Source organism: Sciurus vulgaris (genome assembly GCF_902686455.1).
Source record: "Sciurus vulgaris genome assembly, chromosome: 1".
NCBI classification, from domain to species: Eukaryota; Metazoa; Chordata; class Mammalia; order Rodentia; family Sciuridae; genus Sciurus; species Sciurus vulgaris.
Window position 1 is genome coordinate 144,782,058 of NC_136461.1, and position 20,833 is coordinate 144,802,890.

Below are 20,833 nucleotides of genomic sequence, written 5' to 3' on the forward strand. Positions count from 1 at the left end.
TTAAAAAATTAGAGAAATTCCAAATAAATAACCTTATGCTCCACCTCAAGGCCTTAGAAAAATAACAAAGAAGAAATAATTAAGATCAGAGTCAAAATCAATGAAATTGTAAATAAGAAAATAATACACAGGATCAATGTAATGAAGAGTTGGTTCTTTGAAAAGGTAAATAAAATTGAGAAACCCTTAGTCAAATAACCAAAAGAAAGAGTGAGAGGAAGCAAATCAACATGATCCAAGATAAAAAAAGGAGCTATTACCACATATTCCTCTGAAATTGAGAGGATTATCAGTTCCTTATTTGAAATGCATACATCAATAAACTGGGAAATCTGGAAGGCATGGACAAATTGCTAGACACATGGTTTGTCCAAATTGAACTGGGAAGATATAAATATCCTAAACAGACCAATATCAAGTAGTGAAACTGAAACAGCAATTAAAATTCTTCCAAAATAGAAAATCCCTGAGCCTGATTGATTCTTAGCTGAGTTCTACCAGGCCTTTACAGAAGAACTAACACTACTCTTTCTCAAACTATTTCATTAAATTGAAGTAGAGGAAACATTCCCAAATACTTTTTATGAAGCTGACACCAAAACCAGACAATGATGCATTAAAGAAAGCAAACTACAGACAAATATCCCCGATAAACATAGATGCAAAAATCCTGAATAAAAAAAAATATTAGCAAACCACATCTGAAAGCACAGCAAGAAGTTTATACACCATGGTCAAGTGGATTTCATTCTAGGGATGCAAGATTGTTTCAACATACACCAATCAATAAATGTGATTCATCACTTAAACAGAATTAAGAACAAAAATCACATGGTCATCTCAATACACTCAGAAAAGTCCTTTGATAAAATCCAATACCCATTCATATTAAAAATGCTGAAGAAGCTAGGGACTAAAGGAACTTACCTTAACATTATAATGGCCATTTATGACAAACCCAAAGCCAACATCATACTTGTAATGGTTAATTTGAATTGTCAACTTGATTCAATTAAGAGATGCTGATGATTAAGAGGTTTCTGGGTGTGTCAATGTAGTAGTGTCTAAGAATGATTGGAATATGGAATAGTGAACTGAAGTGGAAACCCTCCCTAAGCCTGGGCAGCATTGCCCAATAGGATGTTGGCTTGAATGGAATAAAAGTTGGAAGAACAAGGAAGCAGATGCAGATGCAAGCTTCACTCTTCTTGAATGGGTTCTTGATTGCTGTTTTGATCTTCTCAGGATATGAACTCTCACTTCTTCGCTCTTCCAAAGGGGACTATGCCAGTGGTTCTCCAGGGAGTTTCCAGAAACCTTGGTCTCAGACTAGGGTAGCTCTGTTGATCCCTCTTGTTCTGGGGCTTCCGTCTCTTGTACTGCATGGCTACTGGTTCTTCCAGTTTTCCAGCCTGCAGATAGCCATTGTGGACTATTCAGCTTTTAGTAGTGTAAGCCAATCTAAAAAATCCCTTTTATAATCTCATTTCCTGTTGATTCTGTTCCTCTAGAGAACCCTGACTAATACAATACTGAAAGAAGAAAAACTAAAAGCATTTCCATCAAATTCAGGAACAAGACAAGGCTGCCCCCTCTCACCCTCCTATTCCATATGATCCTTGAAACATTAGCCAGAGCAATCAAGCAAGAAGAGGAATTCAAAAGGATACAAATAGGAAAAGAAGAAGTCAAACTATCTTTGTTTGCCAACGATATTATCCTATATTTAGAAGATCCAAAAAACTCCACCAGAAGACTTATAGAGCTTATAAATTAATTTAGCAGAGTAGCAGTCTACAAGATTAACATCCACAAAGCAATAGCTTTCCAATACTCCAACAGTGATTCAGTTGAGGAAGAAATCAGGGAAACAACCCTGTTTACAATAACTCAAAGAAAAAAAAAAAAAACCTTGGGAATTAATATAACCAAATAGGTAGAAGAGCTCTATAGTGAAGATTATAGAACACCAAAGAAAGAAATTAAAGAAGACCTTAGAAGTTGGAAAGACATCTGATGTTCTTGGATAGGCAGAATTAATATTGTCAAAACGGCCATCTCACCAAAAGCAATATACAGATTCAATGCAATTCCCATCAAAATACCAATGACATTTTCCACAGAATTAGAAAAAAAATACACTTCTTAAATTCATTTAGAAGACTAAGAGACCCAGAACAGCCAAAGCAATACTAGGCAAGCAAAGTGAAGCAGGAGACATCACCATACCTGATCTGAAATTATACTTCAGAGCTGTAGTAACAAAAACAGCATCATATTGGCATCAAAACTGGCATGAAGACTGATGGAATAGAATGGAAGACACAGAGACAAACCTCCAAACCTATAACCGTCTGGTATTTGACAAGGGTGCCCAAAATATATCTTGGAGAAAAGACAGCATTTAACAGATGGTGCTGAGAAAATGATTAGCTACCTGTAGAGAAACGAAATTACACCCATATCTTTCACCCTGCACAAAACACAGATTGAAATGGATCAAAGACTTAGGAATTAGACCAGAAACCACACAACTGCTAGAAGAAAACACAGGGTCAATACTTCATCATATAGGTGTTGGCACATGTTTCCTTAATGTTGTGGTTTGGATATGAGATGTTCCCTAAATGCTCACATGTGAGACAATGCAAGAAGGAGGAATTATTGGGTTGTGAGGGTCTTACTTCAATCAGTGAATTAATTCCCTTTTAGGGATTTGACTGAGTGGTAACTGAAGTGTTAGGGTGTGGCTGGAGGAGGTGGGAATTGGAGGCATGGCTTTGGGGTATATATTTGTATCTGGAAAGTGGAGACCTCTCTCTCTGCTTTCTGATCACCATGTGAGCTGCTTCCCTCTGCTGCACTCTTCCTCCATGATGGTCTGCCTCACGTTGAGCCCTGAGGATTGGAACTGGCCTCTTAGGGACTAAGACCTCTTAAACTGTGGGCCCTCAAATAAAATTTTTCTTCTCTACAATTGTGCTGGTTGAGTCTTTTAGTCACAAAAGTGAAAAAGCTGACTAAAACACTTAACAAGACCCCCAAAGAACAAGATAAAACCAGCAATAAATGGGGTGCCATTAAATTAAAAATCTTCTATGCATCTAAGGAAACTATTAAGAGCATGAAGAGAATACCTAGAGAATGGGATAAAATTGTGGCCAGCTACTCCTCTGATAGGGGATTAATATTCAGAATATACAAAGAACTCAAAAAACTTAACACCAAAAACCAAATAACCTGATCAATAAATGGGCAAAAAGAACTAAACAGACACTTCTCAATAGAAGAAACACAAACAACAAATAAACACATGAAAAAAATGTTAAACATCTCTAGCAATCAGGGAACTGCAAATCAAATTTACACTAAGATTTCATCTCACTCCAGTCAGAATGGCAATGATCAAGAATGCAAACAACGATAAATGTTGGCAAGGTTGTGGGGAGAAAGGAACACTTGTACATTGCTGATGGGACTGCATACTAGTACAACCATTCTGGAAAGCAGTATTGAGACCCATCAAAAGGCCAGGGATAGAGCCAGCATATGAACCAGCTATCCCACTCTTGGGTATTTCCCCAAAAGATCTAAAATCAGCATACTACAGCAATACAGCCACATCAGCATTTATAGAAGCATAATTCATAATAGCTATATTATGGAATCAACCCAGATGTCCATAAATAGATGAATGGATTAAGAAAAAAATTGTGGGATACACACACGCACACACACACACACACACACACAATGGGGTTCTACTTAGCCACTAAAAAGGATGAAATCATGGCATTTGCTGGTAAATGAATGGAAATGCAGAATATCATGCCTAGTGAAATTAGTCAAACTCAGAAACTCAAAGGTGGAATGTTTTCTCTCAATTGGGGAAGCTAGAGTAAAATAAAGGAAAGAGGTGGGAAGAATGAGATTACACCAAGAACCAATCAAATACAAATTAATAGGTGAGTGAAAGGAAGTCTAGTAGAGTAGAGGAAGGAGAAGAGTCGGTGCAGGATGGGAGGAAAAGGGGGAGAGAAAAGGAGGTACCATGAACTGAAAGCAATATCCATGCATGTATAAGTTTATCAGGATGAACCCAACTCCTATGTATCTATGTATAACCATAAATCTTGAGTAAAAAAAAAAAAAGTCATTTATCTACACAATGGAATATTATTTGTCCTGGATAAGGAATAAAGTATGATATTTGCTGCATCATGAATAAACCTTAAAAAACTGCTAAATGAAAGGAGCTAGACACAAATGTCACATATTATGAGATTTCATTTCTATGAAATTTTCAGAATAGACAAAAAACATGTAGACAGAAGGTAAATTAGCAGTTGCCAAGGGAGAGGAGAAGAGAAAGGATGAGGTGTGACTTCTAATGAATAACATTTCTTTTTGGTGTGCTGAAAGTGTTCTGGAATTGGATCATGCTAATGGTTGAGTGAAAATATTGAAAATATACTAAATATACTAAGGATGTAGAACACTGAAACATTTGTTACTAGGCATAGTTTTATGTTTATTTACTTTTGCTTTTCACATGCCACAGAAAAACTATCCTTGGTAGATTTTTTTGCCCATTTCAGAAGGCATTTGAGGTTATAGGAAGCACATTGCTATAGAAAGCTGTGTTATGTGCATTTATCAGTTCTACCTGTCTGCCAAAATGCTCATTGGTGACAAATAGTTCTCTCTTACCACCCCACAGAGTTCTCTGTAAAACAGAAGTTATTTAGGTTAAAAGGGATAATTAATATTGGTAGATGAGACTATTATAGGAGCAATATAGTAACAGGAAAAAATAGTCTTTTCCTAAAACAGCACTTTATTTCTGTTTTTTTCTTCTTCATTTTTTTCCTTCACATCCATTACCCTCTTAAAACCTAAGAGTTTTGCTTATGTGGTACAGTGACTGACATTGACTGTATTGAAAATTGAACACTTCTAAAAATGCTTATGTATTGATTTATCTGAAGGTAGTGTATGGGCTGACAGATCTGACTCCATGAGAATGTTATAGGCCAGACTCTAAGGGAAATGACTAAACAGACTCAATTTTGCCCTAAGACTCCATGTTACATAGGAAATAAGCTTCTCCTATGGGAGCACCCAGCCTCTGTGCCCATCATCAGTTACTTAGTGTGACATGTTTAGCAATACAAAATGACAATTCCTATGTAATGAAAAATTGCTCTCTTTTGATTCCTATTGCTCCTAAACAATGTACCATGTGAACAGTAATTGTGTGGATGTTAGTAACCATTCTTTAGTTTGTACCTAGGTAAGGGTCGTTTTGACCCATTTCCCCCTCTGTTGATGATCTCATGATGTTAGTTTGTAATTTCGAATCATAGCAACATACACTGATGATTGATGTGATTTTTGGTATAAGAACCCCTACAATCCTATGGTCGGGGCTGTTTTCCCAATAGCCACTTTTTTGGGGCATTGTGTGAGACAGTCAGCCAGCCGGCTTAATAAAGACTCTCAAATTTGGACTTCTCAGTGGTGATCGGTCTGTTCTTAAGTTGTGCCCCATAACATTTGGAGGCCCCTGAGAGATCCTTGCTGCCTGGTGGGCAACCACCATTCACCACTGACCTGGGAACTCCTGCGGAGGGGAGAGGCCACAGCATTGCTCCTAGGGGAGGGCCTCTGAGAGATGTTCCTCAGCCCCAGGCTGCACTGTCTGTGGAGCCCCACCCCAGGACTGAACTAAATTCTCTGAAAGTCACCTGTTTCTGCACCCACGGGGGACTGGTAAGTCTGGTTCTGGCGGATCCGTATCTGGGAACTCTGAGGAAGGCTGGACGCAGCATTAGTTCCCAAGTCCAGGACTGGCAAGATGTTGCCCAGGCCCTCAGATCAGGAATCAGGAGTGACCACTTGTCAGTATCTTTGGTATCTTTTTCTATTCTGTGTTTGTTCGTCTTTTTCTGTTTTTTGTTGCCCTTGAGTGTGAACATGGGTCAGTCTCCCTCATGTTCTTCATATATACCCTTCAGTGCATATTGACAAATTTCCAGGAATTCCAGAGAAGGGCCACTGACGATGGGACCTGCTGTGACATCTTTTCTCTAATTTCTGTGAGAGAGAATGACCAACTTTCGAGGTCAGATGGCCTCCTCAGGGGACTATCAAATTGTCTTTGGGCAGTCTAAACTCCTAATCAAACGTTTTATAGTCAAATTTGGAAAAAGAATGGTTAAAAAGTTTTTTAACCATGTTCACTAAAGCTTACATTAAAATGTACACTGTTGCCAACATGAACTTCCAACTATTGGAGTTGGTCCACCAAAATGTCAGGCTAAAATTTTGATGGCTGCTATCCAAGAGACCAGAAAAACCAGTTTAGAACAAGACCCCAACCTGAGGGGGCTCTCCCAAGGTGACCAATGGAAGCAGCTCCCTTGCTGTCTCTTCAGAAAATTCCTTCAGGGAGGGATAGGGCATGATCTTTGTCTATATTCTCTTAATTCTTTTCATCTCTGATGAGCAGGACCACGTCGGGATGGAGGCATAAAGACTTTTAAAAATTCAATTTTTTGAGTTCATAATTCTGTTCTGGTGTGCCCAGGTTAATTTTTGATCAGATCCATTTAATCCAACTATAAGGTTTTAACTCTCTATTTCATTCAGAGGCAAATTTACAAGGGTTAGCTCAATCTGATGGGTTTTAAAAAATAAGCTACAAGGCCTTTGTCCATCTGTTTATTTATTTTTTTTTTTTTTTTGCTTTCCCTGAACTTTATTTTGTGTAATCATAAATTTACATAGAGCAATGTTGTTTGATTCATTCTGTTATTTTTTTCCCTTCCCCCCACCCCTCCCACCCCTCTTTACCCTCTATACAGTAGTTCCTTCCTCCATATTTGCCCCCCTCCCTAACCCTAACTCTAACCCTTCCCTCCCCCCCATTATGTGTCAACCTCCACTTATTAGCGATATCATTCGTCCTTTGGCTTTTTGAGATTGGCTTATCTCACTTAGCATGATATTCTCCAATTTCATCCATTTGCCTGCAAATGTCATAATTTTATCATTCTTTATGGCTGAGTAATATTCCATAGTATATATATACCACAGTTTCTTTATCCACTCATCAATTGAAGGGCATCTAGGTTGGTTCCACAGTCTGGCTATTGTGAATTGAGCAGCTGTGAACATTGATGTGGCTGTATTTCTGTAGTATGCAGATTTTAAGTCCTTTGGGTATAGGCCAAGGAGTGGGATAGCTGGGTCAAATGGTGGTTCCATTCCAAGTTTTCTAAGGAATCTCCACACTGCTTTCCATAGCGGCTGCACTAATTTGCAGCCCCACCAGCAGTGTATGAGTGTACCTTTCTCCCCACATCCTCGCCAACACCTGTTGTTGCTCGTATTCTTGATAATCGCCATTCTAATTGGGGTGAGATGGAATCTTAGGGTGGTTTTGATTTGCATTTCTCTTATTACTAGAGATGTTGAACATTTTTCCATATGTTTGTTGATTGCTTGTAGATCTTCTTCTGTGAAGTGTCTATTCATTTCCTTAGCCCATTTGTTGACTGGACTGTTTGAATTCTTGGAGTAGAGTTTTTTGAGTTCTTTATAGATTCTGGAGATTAGTGCTCTATCTGAAGTATGATTGGCAAAGATATTCTCCCACTCTGTAGGCTCTTTCTTCGCATTGCTGATAGTTTCCTTTGCTGAGAGAAAGCTTTTTAGTTTGAATCTATCCCAGTGGTTGATTCTAGCTTTTATTTCTTGTGCTATGGGAGTCCTGTTAAGGAAGTCTGGTCCTAGACCAACAAGATGAAGATTTGGACCTACTTTTTCTTCTATAATCTGCAGGGTCTCTGGTCTGATTCCGAGGTCCTTAATCCATTTTGAGTTTAGTTTCGTGCATGGTGAGAGATATGGGTTTAGTTTCATTCTGTTGCATATGGATTTCCAATTCTCCCAGCACCATTTGTTGAAGAGGCTATCTTTTCTCCATTGCATATTTTTGGCCCCTTTGTCTAGTATGAGAAAATTGTATTTATTTGGGTTTGTGTCCGTGTCCTCTATTCTGTACCATTGATCTACCTTTCTATTTTGGTACCAATACCATGCCGTTTTTGTTACTATTGCTTTGTAGTAGAGTTGAAGATCTGGTATTGCAATACCCCCTGTTTCACTCTTCCTGCTAAGGATTGCTTTAGCTATTCTGGGTTTCTTATTCTTCCAGATGAATTTCATAATTGCCTGCTCTATTTCTGTAAGGTACGTCATTGGGATTTTAATTGGAATTGCATTGAATTTGTATAGCACTTTAGGTAGTATGGCCATTTTGACAATATTAATTCTTCCTATCCAAGAACATGGAAGATCTTTCCATCTTCTAAGGTGTTCTTTAATTTCTTTCTTTAGTGTTGTATAGTTCTCATTGTAGAGGTCTTTCACCTCTTTTGTGAGATTGATTCCCAAGTATTTTATTTTTTTCGAGGCTATTGTGAATGGGGTAGTTTTCCTAATTTCTCTTTCTGAAGATTCATCACTTATGTATAAAAATGCGTTGGATTTATGGGCATTGATCTTGTAACCTGCTACTTTACTGAAATCACTTATGAGTTCTAAAAGTTTTCTGGTGGAATTTCCAGGTTATTCTAAATATATAATCATGTCATCAGCGAACAGGGATAGTTTGAGTTCTTCTTTTCCAATTCGTATCCCTTTAATTTCTTTGGTTTGTCTAATTGCTCTGGCCAGAGTCTCAAGAACGATGTTGAATAGAAGTGGTGAAAGAGGGCATCCCTGCCTTGTTCCAGTTTTTAGGGGGAATGCTTTCAGTTTTTCACCATTTAGAATGATATTAGCCATGGGCTTAGCATAAATGGCCTTTACAATATTAAGGAATGTTCCCACTATCCCTATTTTTTCTAGTGTTTTGAGCATGAAGGGTTGCTGTATTTTATCAAATGCTTTTTCTGCATCTATTGAAATAATCATGTGATTCTTGCCTTTAAGTCTATTAATATGGTGAATTACGTTTATTGATTTCCTGATGTTGAACCAACCTTGCATCCCTGGGATGAAACCCACTTGATCATGGTGCACTATCTTTTTAATATGTTTTTGTATGCGATTTGCTAAAATTTTGTTGAGAATTTTTGCGTCGATGTTCATTAAGGATATTGGTCTGAAATTTTCTTTCCTTGATGAGTCTCTGTCTGGTTTAGGTATCAGTGTGATATTGGCTTCATAGAATGAGTTTGGGAGGGTTCCCTCCTCTTCTATTTTATGGAATACTTTGAGAAGTATTGGAATGAGCTCTTCCTTAAAGGTTTTGTAGAACTCGGCTGAGAACCCATCTGGTCCCGGACTTTTCTTTGTTGGTAGGCTTTTGATGACTTCTTCTATTTCAGTACTTGAAATTGGTCTATTTAAATTGTTTATGTCCTCCTCATTCAGTTTAGGCAATTCATATGTCTCTAGAAACCTGTTGATGACTTCGAAATTTTCTATTTTGTTGGAGTATAGATTTTCAAAATAGCTTCTAATTATGTTTTGTATTTCCATCCTGTCTGTAGTGATATTTCCTTGTTCATTCCGAATTTTAGTGATTTGGGTTTTCTCTCGTCTTCTCTTTGTTAGTGTGGCTAAAGGTTTATCAATTTTGTTTATTTTTTCGAAGAACCAACTATTTATTTTGTCAATTTTTTGTATTGTTTCTTTTGTTTCAATTTCATTGATTTCAGCTCTGAGTTTAACAATTTCCTGTCTTCTACTACTTTTGGTGCTGTTCTCTTCTTCTTTTTCTAATGCTTTGAGCTGTAGTGTTAGGTTGTTTATTTGTTGAGTTTTACTTCTTTTATTAAATGCGCTCCATGAAATAAATTTCCCTCTAAGTACTGCTTTCATAGTGTCCCAGAGGTTTTGATATGATGTTTCTTTGTTCTCATTTACCTCTAAGAATTTTTTAATTTCCTTCCTAATATCTTCTGTTATCCATTCATCATATAATAGCATATTGTTTAATCTCCAGATGTTGGAATAGTTTCTGTGTTTTACTCTTTCATTTATTTCTAACTTCAATCCATTATGATCTGATAGAATACATGCTAGTGTCTCTATCTTCTTGTATTTGCTAACATTAGCTTTGTGGCATAATATATGGTCTATTTTAGAGAAGGATCCATGTGCTGCTGAGAAGAAAGTGTATTCACTCTTGGTTGGATGGAATATTCTATAAATGTCCGTTAAGTCTAAATTTTGATTGTGTTGTTGAGATCTATGGTTTCTTTGCTCAATTTTTGTCTGGAAGATCTGTCCAGTGGTGAGAGCGGCGTGTTAAAATCACCTAGTATTATTGTGTTGTGGTCTATTTGGTTTCTGAAATTGAGAAGGATTTGTTTGACATACATAGATGAGCCACTGTTTGGGGCATAGATGTTTATGATTGTTATATCTTGCTGATTTATGCTTCCCTTAAGCAGTATGAAATGACCTTCTTTATCCCTTCTGACTAACTTTGGCTTGAAGTCCACATTATCGGAAATGAGGATGGATCCTCCAGCTTTTTTGCTGAGTCCATGTGCATGGTATGTTTTTCCCCATCCTTTCACCTTTAATCTATGGGTATCTTTTTCTATGAGGTGAGTCTCTTGCAGGCAACATATTGTTGGATCTTTCTTTTTAATCCAGTCTGCCAGTCTATGTCTTTTGATTGATGAATTCAGGCCATTAACGTTCAGGGTTATTATAGAGAAATGATTTGGTTTCCCGGTCATTTGGTTCATTTTTAAAATTTTGTTTATTTATTTGTTTGACACAACTTGTTTCCTCCTTTATTTGACAATTCCTTTAGGATAATTCCTCCCTTTGCTGATTTGCTTCTTTGTTTTTCATCTCTTCCTCATGGAATATTTTGTTGAGAATGTTCTGTAATGCTGGCTTTCTTTTTGTAAATTCTTTTAGCTTTTGTTTATCATGGAAGGATTTTATTTCATCGTCAAATTTGAAGGTAAGTTTTGCTGGGTATAAGATTCTTGGTTGGCATCCATTTTCTTTCAGGGCTTGAAAAATGTTGTTCCAGGACCTTCTAGCTTTTAGGGTGTGGATTGAAAAATCTGCTGATATGCGTATTGGTTTCCCCCTGAATGTAATTTGGTTCTTTTCTCTCACAGCCTTTAAAATTCTGTCTTTATTTTGTATGTTAGGTATTTTCATTATAATGTGCCTTGGTGTGGGTCTGTTGTAATTTTGTGTATTTGGAGTCCTGTAAGCCTCTTGAACTTGATTTTCCATTTCATTCTTCAGATTTGGGAAATTTTCTGATATTATTTCATTGAATAGGTTGTTCATTCCTTTGGCTTGTTTCTCTAGGCCTTCCTCAATCCCAATAATTCTTAAATTTGGCCTTTTCATGATATCCCATAGTTCTTGTAGATTCTGTTCATGATTTCTTACCATCTTCTCTGTTTGTTCAGCTTTGTTTTCAAGGTTAAATATTTTGTCTTCAATGTCTGAGGTTCTGTCTTCCAGGTGTTCTATCCTATTGGATATGCTTTCTATGGAGTTCTTAATTTGGTTTATTGTTTCCTTCATGTCAAGGATTTCTGTTTGGTTTTTTTTCAATATCTCTAACTCTTTATTGAAATGATCTTTTGCTTCCTGTATTTGCTCTTTTAACTGTCGATTGGTTCGATCAATCAATGCTTGCATTTGCTCTTTCATCTCATCATTCAATGCTTGCATTTGCTCTTTCATCTCCTCGTTTGCTTCTCTGATCATTTTAATTATGTACATTCTGAACTCCTTTTCTGTCATTTCTTCTGCCATGCTGTCATTGGGTTTTATTGATGTAACATCTAGATTTGTTTGCAGCATTTTCTTTCCTTGTTTTCTCATGTTGTTCAGATATCAGTGGACCGCTGAGATATTGCAGATTTCCTCTGTTGATTTACAATGACCCTGAAGATTTCTATATATATCCCCTCTTAGCCTGCAGTAGGCTGAAGTCTTGGAGGAGGTTGATAATGCGGTGCTCCACAAGGAAGCTGCCTCTCTAGGAGTGGTGGCCTTCAGGTGGGGTATATTCCCTGCTAGTGGGCAGAGGTGCCTCCACTTGTTGACCAATGGTCATCCATAGGGGACCTAGGCTGTGGGCTGAGGCAAGGCCTGTTTGGGCCTGAGCCTCTGGTTTTACCGTCCTTGTGGGAAACCTCACCCAGCAGGGAAGACTCACCCGGTGGGGAGGTCTCGCTGGTCAGTTTCCTCCTAGAGGTTCCCCTCAATTTACAGCTACTGCCTGGGCTGGGCTGCCTTCCTCTGCAAAGTTTCCAGGGGCCCGGCCCTACCTCCTGGGCCTGGGAGCCTCACCCTTCGCAGATGAATCTCCTTAGGCTGCCCCTCCTCAGAGAATTTGCCCATAGGCCTGGAACCTTCGCTCCGCCCTAAGCCTGTCTCTGTGCGGCTCTTCCACCCAGAAGCCTCCTAGATCCTGGGACCCTGTTCTGCACCTAATCGCCTGGCTGCGTGGCCCCTCCTCTGAGCAGCCACCTGTGGCCCCGAACAATCGCTCTGAGTCCCAGAGACCCGCCACAGGCCTCTTCCTCCAGACAGCCGCCCAGTATGCCGGTGCGGTCACTAGGAGTCCAAGAAACTCACTTCGTGCCTCCTCCTCCCACCAACCACCCGTAGCCCGGGGCAATCAATCACTCCGAGTCGAAGTGACCCTGCCCGTTCCTCCTCCTTCTCCAGATAACCCCCCGGGTGTTCAGGAGCAGTCCCTCTGAGTGGCTCTGAATCCACATGACCCGCTGCACGGGTCCTCTGGGCAACCGCCCGGAGCTCTGGTGTGGTCCCTCAAGACCAAGCGTCCCACCACGCTTCTCCTCCAGGCAGCCCCCCTGTGTTCAGGAGCTGTCACTTTAAGACCAAACAACTCACCACTCGCCTTCTCCTCTGAGCAGCCGCCTGGAGCGCTAATGCAGTCACTGCGAGTCCAAAGGACCCGCCGCGCTCCTTCTCCTCCTTCTCCTACTCCTCCGGGCAGGCCCCGGGGTTCAGAAGTGGTCAGGGTCCAAACAGCTCGCCACGTAGCCGCTTCTCTGGTAACCGCCTGTAGTTCCCGTATAGTCACCCGAATCCAAGCGGCTGCTCCTCTTCCTCCTTGTCCTCAGGGCAGGCCCCGGTGTTCAGAAGCGTCGTTCTGATTCCAAACAGCTCGCCGCGCGGCTTCTCCTCTGGCAACCGCCTGCAGCTCTGGCGCAGTCTCTCCGAATCCAAGTGGCCACGCTCCTCTCCTCCTCCTCAGGGCAGGCCCCGGTGTCCTGAGTCCACACAGTTCTCCCCGCCACTCCTCCCCCGGGCAGCCGCCGGAGCCCCAGTGGCTGCTCCGAGTCCCAGCGCTGTGCCGAGCGGCCTCCTCTATGGCGCTCCAGCGGGGGGAGGGGCGTCTCGCCGGCAGTTCTACTTCACAAAGTTTCCTGCGTTCCGGGACCCCCGTCCCATCCGGGATGCCCCCCCAGGGGGTGAGAGTCACCCGGCTACTTTGAGTTGGTCCCAAGCGTCTCAATATCTCCTCTCTTGAATCCTGAGTTCTGGAGCAACACGTAATGCAGCCACCCTCTAGGCCGCCATCTTGAAAAACCCACCCATCTGTTTATTTTATGTATATGTATGCCCGTGTATTGTCATGTCTACATATATTTGGTACCAAAATTGACATGTGAGCTCATAAATTAAGGTTTAAAAAAAATGGATCCAAATGCCTTTGATTTACATGATTTAAAAGGTTTTAAATTGGGTAAACAAAAATATGACTTTCAAGTTATTAACAGTTTTGTTTCTAGGTGGTCAAAAATAATAAAATGTTAATTGTATAAAATGTCTAATATCCAATGTTTCTAGATTTTTCTTCACCAGGAAAAAATGACTGATGCTTCCCAATACACTTCTCTGATATCTTGGTTTTTAAAGGTAACTAGCTAAGAGGAGTGAGCACTGTTACTGAGGGTCATGCCAGACTGCGACAGGTATTGGGACCACAGTGTCTCTTTGGTTCTTCTTTTTGGCCCTTGGGGTGAAAGACTCTAATGTGCAGATCAATGGGATGAAATGCAGTTTTAGAACCCTCTGGTGTCTTTATCCCTTCTCCGGTCAACAGCTCAGGTGCACCGAGGACAGTCCTTGTGAGGTCCTCCTAGCTGGGCAAAATGGCTGCCTCCACACTGAAGGCTCTGTGAGGCTGGTCAGGCTTGGCACTGGGCATGCTGTGTGCTGTCTGTCCGCTTCTAGGGCAAACTCAGGTGAGGTGGAGTCGCTATGGTCCTGAATTCAGGGATCCCCTAATTAACAAAGAACATTACCGAAAGCCTATGGCTGAGCTCACCGAGGAGAAGAAATATGACCAGGAGCTCAAGAAGACTCAGCTCATCAGCTGCCCCAGCGACGAAAACAAGCTCTGTGTTTGCAGACCCGGTGATCAGTAAATTCACCAACATGATGATGAAAGGACGAGACAAAGAACTGGCCAGGTCTCTCATGAACCAGACTTTGGAATGTGTTAAAAGGAAGCAGTTGGAGAAGTACCATGCTGCTTCAGGAGAGGAACTGGCTACCATTGAACGTAATCCCTATGCCATCTTCCACCAGGCACTGAAAAACTGTGAGCCTGTAATTGGGCTGGTACCCATCCTGAAGGGTGGCCATTACTACCAGGTCCCTGTGCCCCTAGCTGACCGACATGGCCGCTTCCTAGCCATGAAGTGGATGATCACTGAATGCCAAAAGAATAAGCACTGGCGGACACTGATGCCAGAGAAGCTGTCACATGAGCTACTGCAAGCCTTTCACAACCAGGGGCCGTGATCAAGAGGAAGCACGACATGCACAAGATGGCAGAGGCAAACCGAGCCCTGGCCCACTGCTGTTGGTGGTAGAGGGAGAGGAAAGGTTCCCAGTGGAGCCCAAGCTCTGCCACAAAAAAACCTCATGAGCCACTGTTCTGTTGAAAAGTAGCTGTGGTTAAGGATGTAGTTCCTTTATGAAGCAGGACTTTCTTTGCCTATTGATCATCTTTCTTTGGGGCTAGAACTGGCTCTCTCTGCCCCATCTCTTTGTAAAGAGGGAACATGTCAACTTAGGGATTTTCTCCAAGAAACTCAGGCCCTAGACTTCTCTCACCTTGGAGTGGGCCTTTAGATGCTATGAAAGGAAGCAATTTTTGCGTCAAAAATTATTTATTAGAAAATCTTTAATCTTAACTAGTGTAACACATATATAAGAACTACCATTCATTAAAACTGACTGGAGGATTAAAAAAAAAAAACTAAATTAGATTTAACATATATGGGATTGATCATGGATATGTTTGTTAGAAACATCTGATTGGTTTAGAGAGTTAAAACGCTGTTAAATATAACATTCAGTACTCTTAACTCCTTAAATTCCACAGGGTAACATACTTAAAACATTTTTGGTGTTTTCATAATTTTGTAAATAAAAAGAGGGTTTAAATTTACTGTAAGTTATCACTGAAAATATGGTTACTAGAAGTCTTAACAGGTATCATTCTACATAAAGGATCCAAAAGTTTCAGCTGTATTTAAATAGAGTTCCATAAGAAACAAAGTATCTCATCAGATTAAAATGGAGTAATTTATCTAAATTCAGAAATTTATAAGGGTTGTTACATAATATAAATTTTAAAAAGGGGATCAACAGATTAAAACATTACAAGGTTTTAGATATAAAAATATATTTAGTAAAAAAATGTTTCTAGGTAAAAATGTCCTTATGTGATAAAATAAAGCTGTAATACAGCTAAGTAAACAGCAAGAGGGTCTAATTAGGAGATTTTAAAAAGAGTAAATTAAGGATAAATTTTAAAAGGTTTATGTGTATATATAAGTAACACAATAGTTAAAACTATTCAAGGTTCCCCCCCCCCAAGGTCAAATATTAATGTACTGATATAAACCAAATTTCAGTTTATATGCTAAAATGACCAATAATTCTTAAAACATTAATTTACTCTTAACATTGTGTCTGTTGAGTTTTATCCTCTAAAGCAACTAGTCTTAAAAATTGGGGGTTTGTACAACTCTGGTTCAACAGCAACTGTTAGAGCATTGTACTACATTACACAGTCTAAATTTCCTTTAAAAGCTAAACATGGTTAATATAAAAACATCAATGTAATTATAATTCTTTTACTCTTATTTATATATTAAATGTGTTTATATCTTCTAGGTATATAAGTCTTTAAAAGGTTTAAAAGAATATTTTATCAAGCTGGTGTCCTCTGACCTAAAGTTGTAATGGTAATTTTAAACTTACCAAAATAAGAAATTTTATTGGGGATTTATTTATATCATTTAATGTTCTGTAACTGGACCTAAACCTTATGGTACCTTCTACACTGGGATAAAAATATAAGTGTATTTCTAAAAGATAATGAGAGCCTGATCTGTTTAAAGGTAAATATCAAAAAAACAGGAAAACATTTTGCCACTTTACTACACAAAAGAAAAGCTAATATCTCTCTCAGCTTTCTTTGATTCGTGTTTTAGATGTAATATCATATTATGTTAAATAACATTCATATAGATTAAAAAACAATATATGTAAACTTTATAAAATGATATTTAAGAAAAGATAAAGATCAACTTCAGAACTAGACCACTTTACCTAAGATTTATGAAAAGCCATGCCTTACCTGAGATAAGGCTCTGCCTCCCATCTTACTACATGTTACAGTGGCTCCAAAATAAGCCAGACTTCAGTTCACTTAAAGTTATATTCAAAAGATTGGTTTTTCATTGTAAAATCACTGTGATTTCTTTTTTTTTATTATTAAAAATCATAAATTTACATAGGGCAATGTTGTTTGATTCATTCTGTTGTTTTTTTCCCTTCCCCCCCACCCCTCCCACCCCTCTTTTCCCTCTAAAAAATAAATAAATAAATAAAAATAAAATTCAGCTGCAGTGACATTTCCTAGCTGGAAAGAATACTTGCACAAATTCACAAGCATTTGCAAAAAGATAAGTTTTTTGGTGGATACTAGTACATTCTAATGTGTTTTTAAAAACTATCCTGTGCTTAAATTCCTCAAAATGAATAAAATATTTCTTAGTGGAAAAAAAAATTACTGTCATCTCAAACAGGGAATATACTATAAAGCTTAGCCAAAATTTAAGATCATTATTATACAACTAAATTTGTTTTTACTGTTGTTAATTCCATTTTATATTTTCCTTATAAACTCTTTAACTGTTGCCTAATTAATGTTTTACAGAGGTACTGCTTCAAGAACAATCTAAATTAATTTGAGATAATGAGCCATCACCTATAGGACAGATAATATAGACCCCAATTTAATAAAAGTCAGTAAATAACTATAAAGTCATAGACATTAAAGTTAAGGCCCAGTACTCTTACTGTATGACTGTTGAAACTGACTTGCTGGATGTTTAAGATCAAGACTTAAAGATTAAGATTAAAATAAAGGGGCCAAGAGAATCAATATTTGGCTCTTTCCCTCAGAGTCAGCCTGAACCCAGGGAACGAGAGGATTTCTTTAAGGAGCTTTGTAACTCTGAGCGACACCACCTTCCGATTAGGGAGATTGATGAGATCACTAGAGGATAAAAAGCCAATCAGTGCACCTGCTGCAGAGGAGGGTCTTTGGAAAAGGGAAACATTCCTAATGCTTCCAAAGGAAGCCACCTCATCAAGGTGACCCTACCTAGTAAAGGGCACTAAAGGAGCTAAGAAGCTGCGAGAGTTCCCCATAAATGACCCCTATGGGAACGCAGCTCACTCTTAACGATAGACAGGAACAAGGTCAATTTGACAAACTTGTTCTTAAACACCTAGCAAAGCAGTTAAAACCAAAATACAGTCATTCCTGGATATTTTAAAAACAAAACAATAGTTATTTTAAGGTAACTTGCGATGTACACTTGTGTTAGCCCCCCCAAAATAAGTAAAACTGGAGGTGACAAAAAAGATCCTTAGACAAAAATGCCTGATAACTATCAAGAGAAACTGCCAGAGTTATAAGTTTTTAGTCAGTTTAAGGACTACAGGTCCCTAACCTCCAATACAGGTAGACTTAATGTTTGCTAGTATGATTCTCTAGCCCTAAGTAACAAAAATAAAGGGATTGCTACTAAACAAAGAGATCATGCCAATAAAAAGCTATTTTACAAAAATAAGATGACATTAGGTAACTTAACTAAATGTTGTGTTTACATTCCTGATAACTCCAACAGTGTTAAAGATTTACAATTAAGGCCTTATCCTCTCCAGCCTTGTTAGACTTTGTTAGGCCTTTTTATGAAAACAACATCTCATCTCTTCCACCTCCTGTTAAGAGATTATTGATTTCTATCATCTTCATGATGTTCATTGACATGTTCCAGATTCTATTTATTTTGTACTCATGGTTTTTGTTTGTTTCATAAAATAAGACTTTTACCCCTAGAAAGACCCAATTTCTAAAAAGGAACTTTTTACTACCCACCCCACATTGCCCCCTCTCAGCTCAAAGCAGCAAGAGCAGTCATCACACTTTTTCCTTACAGCAGTAAAAGTTCCCTAAAATTAGAAGGGTAATAATAAAAATTTTAAAAGTCAGTCAATATAGATAGGTAAATTGGGTTAAATCACAAAAATAAGGGCCAGTTTGGGTCCAGAAAATTGGAGGCAAATGACCTCTGAGAGATGAAAATGTTAATTCTTCCAGAGCACTTCTTCCACCTTTACCAAGAACCTGCTGCTGTTCTAACCTATTGTTAAAGTCTCTCCAACAGGTTCAACTTATGAGAGAACCAGTCCCAAGAGACCACTGATTTCCAACACCCATTTCAGTCAGAAGATTACATCTATGTCAAATGGTTTCAAAAAGGACTAACACCCAGCAGAAATGGAGGGAACCTTACTCACAATATGGACTCATCACATCTGCATCAAGACAATAGAAAAACTGACAGCCCTCAGAGACCCTAACCACCCTCTAAAGATAAGTCTGAAAAAAATGTTAAACATGTTTTTTCTCTTGCTTGGACTACATCAGCAATAACTCCATGCTTGGCCCTTCAACTTCAAGATTACCAAATGGGATAAATTCTGTGTTACTGTTCACATCATTCTCCAGGTGTACTATTATAATGGGGAAGGAAAAAGAAACATATGGGATTCATGCATTGATCTAAATGAGTGATCCCTGTCTTAGTTCCCCTCCTAGTGGGAAAAAACATAGCCAGCCCCACAGCTATAGGGACCACTATACTTATTACAGGAAACCAACATTTCAAAACCTTAAGTAGACAAATAGATCTGAACTTAAGTGAATTTAAAAAAACTCTGTAAGCCACTTAAATATTCCCTTGATTCACCTGCTGAGGTAGTTTTACCAAAAAAAAAAAAAAAAAAAAAAAAAAAAAAGGTTAAATTTGCTGTTTTTAAAAATTTTTAAAAATCATGTATGGCCTTAGGGGAGACCTATTGTTTCTATACTAACCACTCAGATGTCATTCATGATAGTTTATCTTTGATTAGGAAAAGGATCAAAAAAAGTGAGAAAAAGCTAAAAACCTGAGAAAAATTGGTACCAAAATCTGTTCTCTTGGTCCCCCTGGTTAACTACTCTAATGATCACAATGGCGGGACCTCTCATTCTAGTTATGTTGAGACTTTTAATCGGACCAAACATGATAAACTGTTTAACTAAATATGTTAGAGAAAAAATCCAATCTGTTAAACTGATGGTGTTACACATGCACTACAATCACCTCTATACTAATAAATCAATGGTTTGATTATGTACATAAAACCAGTGGGGAATGTGATGGGCTGACAGATCTGGCTCCATGAGAATGTTATAGGCCAGACTCTAAGGAAAATGACTAAACAGACTCAATTTTGCTCTAAGACTCCATGTTATGTAGGAAATAAGCTTCTCCCATGGGAACACCCCGCCTCTGTGCCCATCATCGGTTGCTTACTGTGACATGTTTAGCAATACAGAATGATGATTCTTATGTAATGAAAAATTGGCTCTCTTTTGATTCCTATTGCTCCTAAACAATGTACCATGTGAACAGTAATTGTGTGGATGTTAGTAACCATTCTTTAGTTTGTACCTAGGTAAGGGTCGTTTTGACCCATTTCCCCCTCTGTTGATGATCTCATGATGTTAGTTTATAATTTCGAATCATAGCAACAGACACTGATGATTGATGTGATTTTTGGTATAAGAACCCCTACAACCCTATGGTCGGGGCTATTCTCCCAATAGTCATTTTTTGGGGCATTGTGTGAGACAGTCAGCCAGCTGGCTTAATAGACTCTCAAATTTGGACTTCTCAGTGGTGATCGGTCTGTTCTTAAGTTGTGCCCCATAACAGTAGCAGAGAGAAAAGCATCGTAGGTTAATAGCATCTTGTGAAATTAGCTCTTGTGGTCTTATGAGATCTGTCCTCAGTGCCAGTTTGTGCCAGAATTAAGAGCACAATGAAGGGCACAGCTCGGAATGTAAATTTTGTTAGCTTCGGTTTATAATTCCCCGAAGCTGAAAAGCTATGGAATGTGAAAAGCTTAGCAAAGTTTACTCAATGTTGATGAGCTTGCTTCCTTGATTTACTGTTTATTGCTCTTGCTTAATACGAAGGGTTAGTCTTTCCATGTCATCTTCCCACATCACAAAGACTCTGTGTCTTATCAGAGTGATTTTCTGTGCTTTAAACTGACTTTATTACATCCTGTATTATTTAAGAAAACAACAAAAATAAAGAGAACAAAGAATCCTTGGTTTTACAAGAACTAACATTTTTCTAATTATGTTAAC

General features: G+C 38.7%; 1 pseudogene across 1 annotated transcript; it reads left to right on the forward strand.

The window, feature by feature from the left end:
- The first annotated feature begins 14,192 nt into the window (after window positions 1-14,192).
- On the forward strand, window positions 14,193-15,219 carry LOC306638383 (small ribosomal subunit protein uS7m-like; annotated as a pseudogene). The gene has a single exon. The product of its transcript is annotated as a small ribosomal subunit protein uS7m-like (transcript).
- The last annotated feature ends 5,614 nt before the right edge of the window (window positions 15,220-20,833 follow it).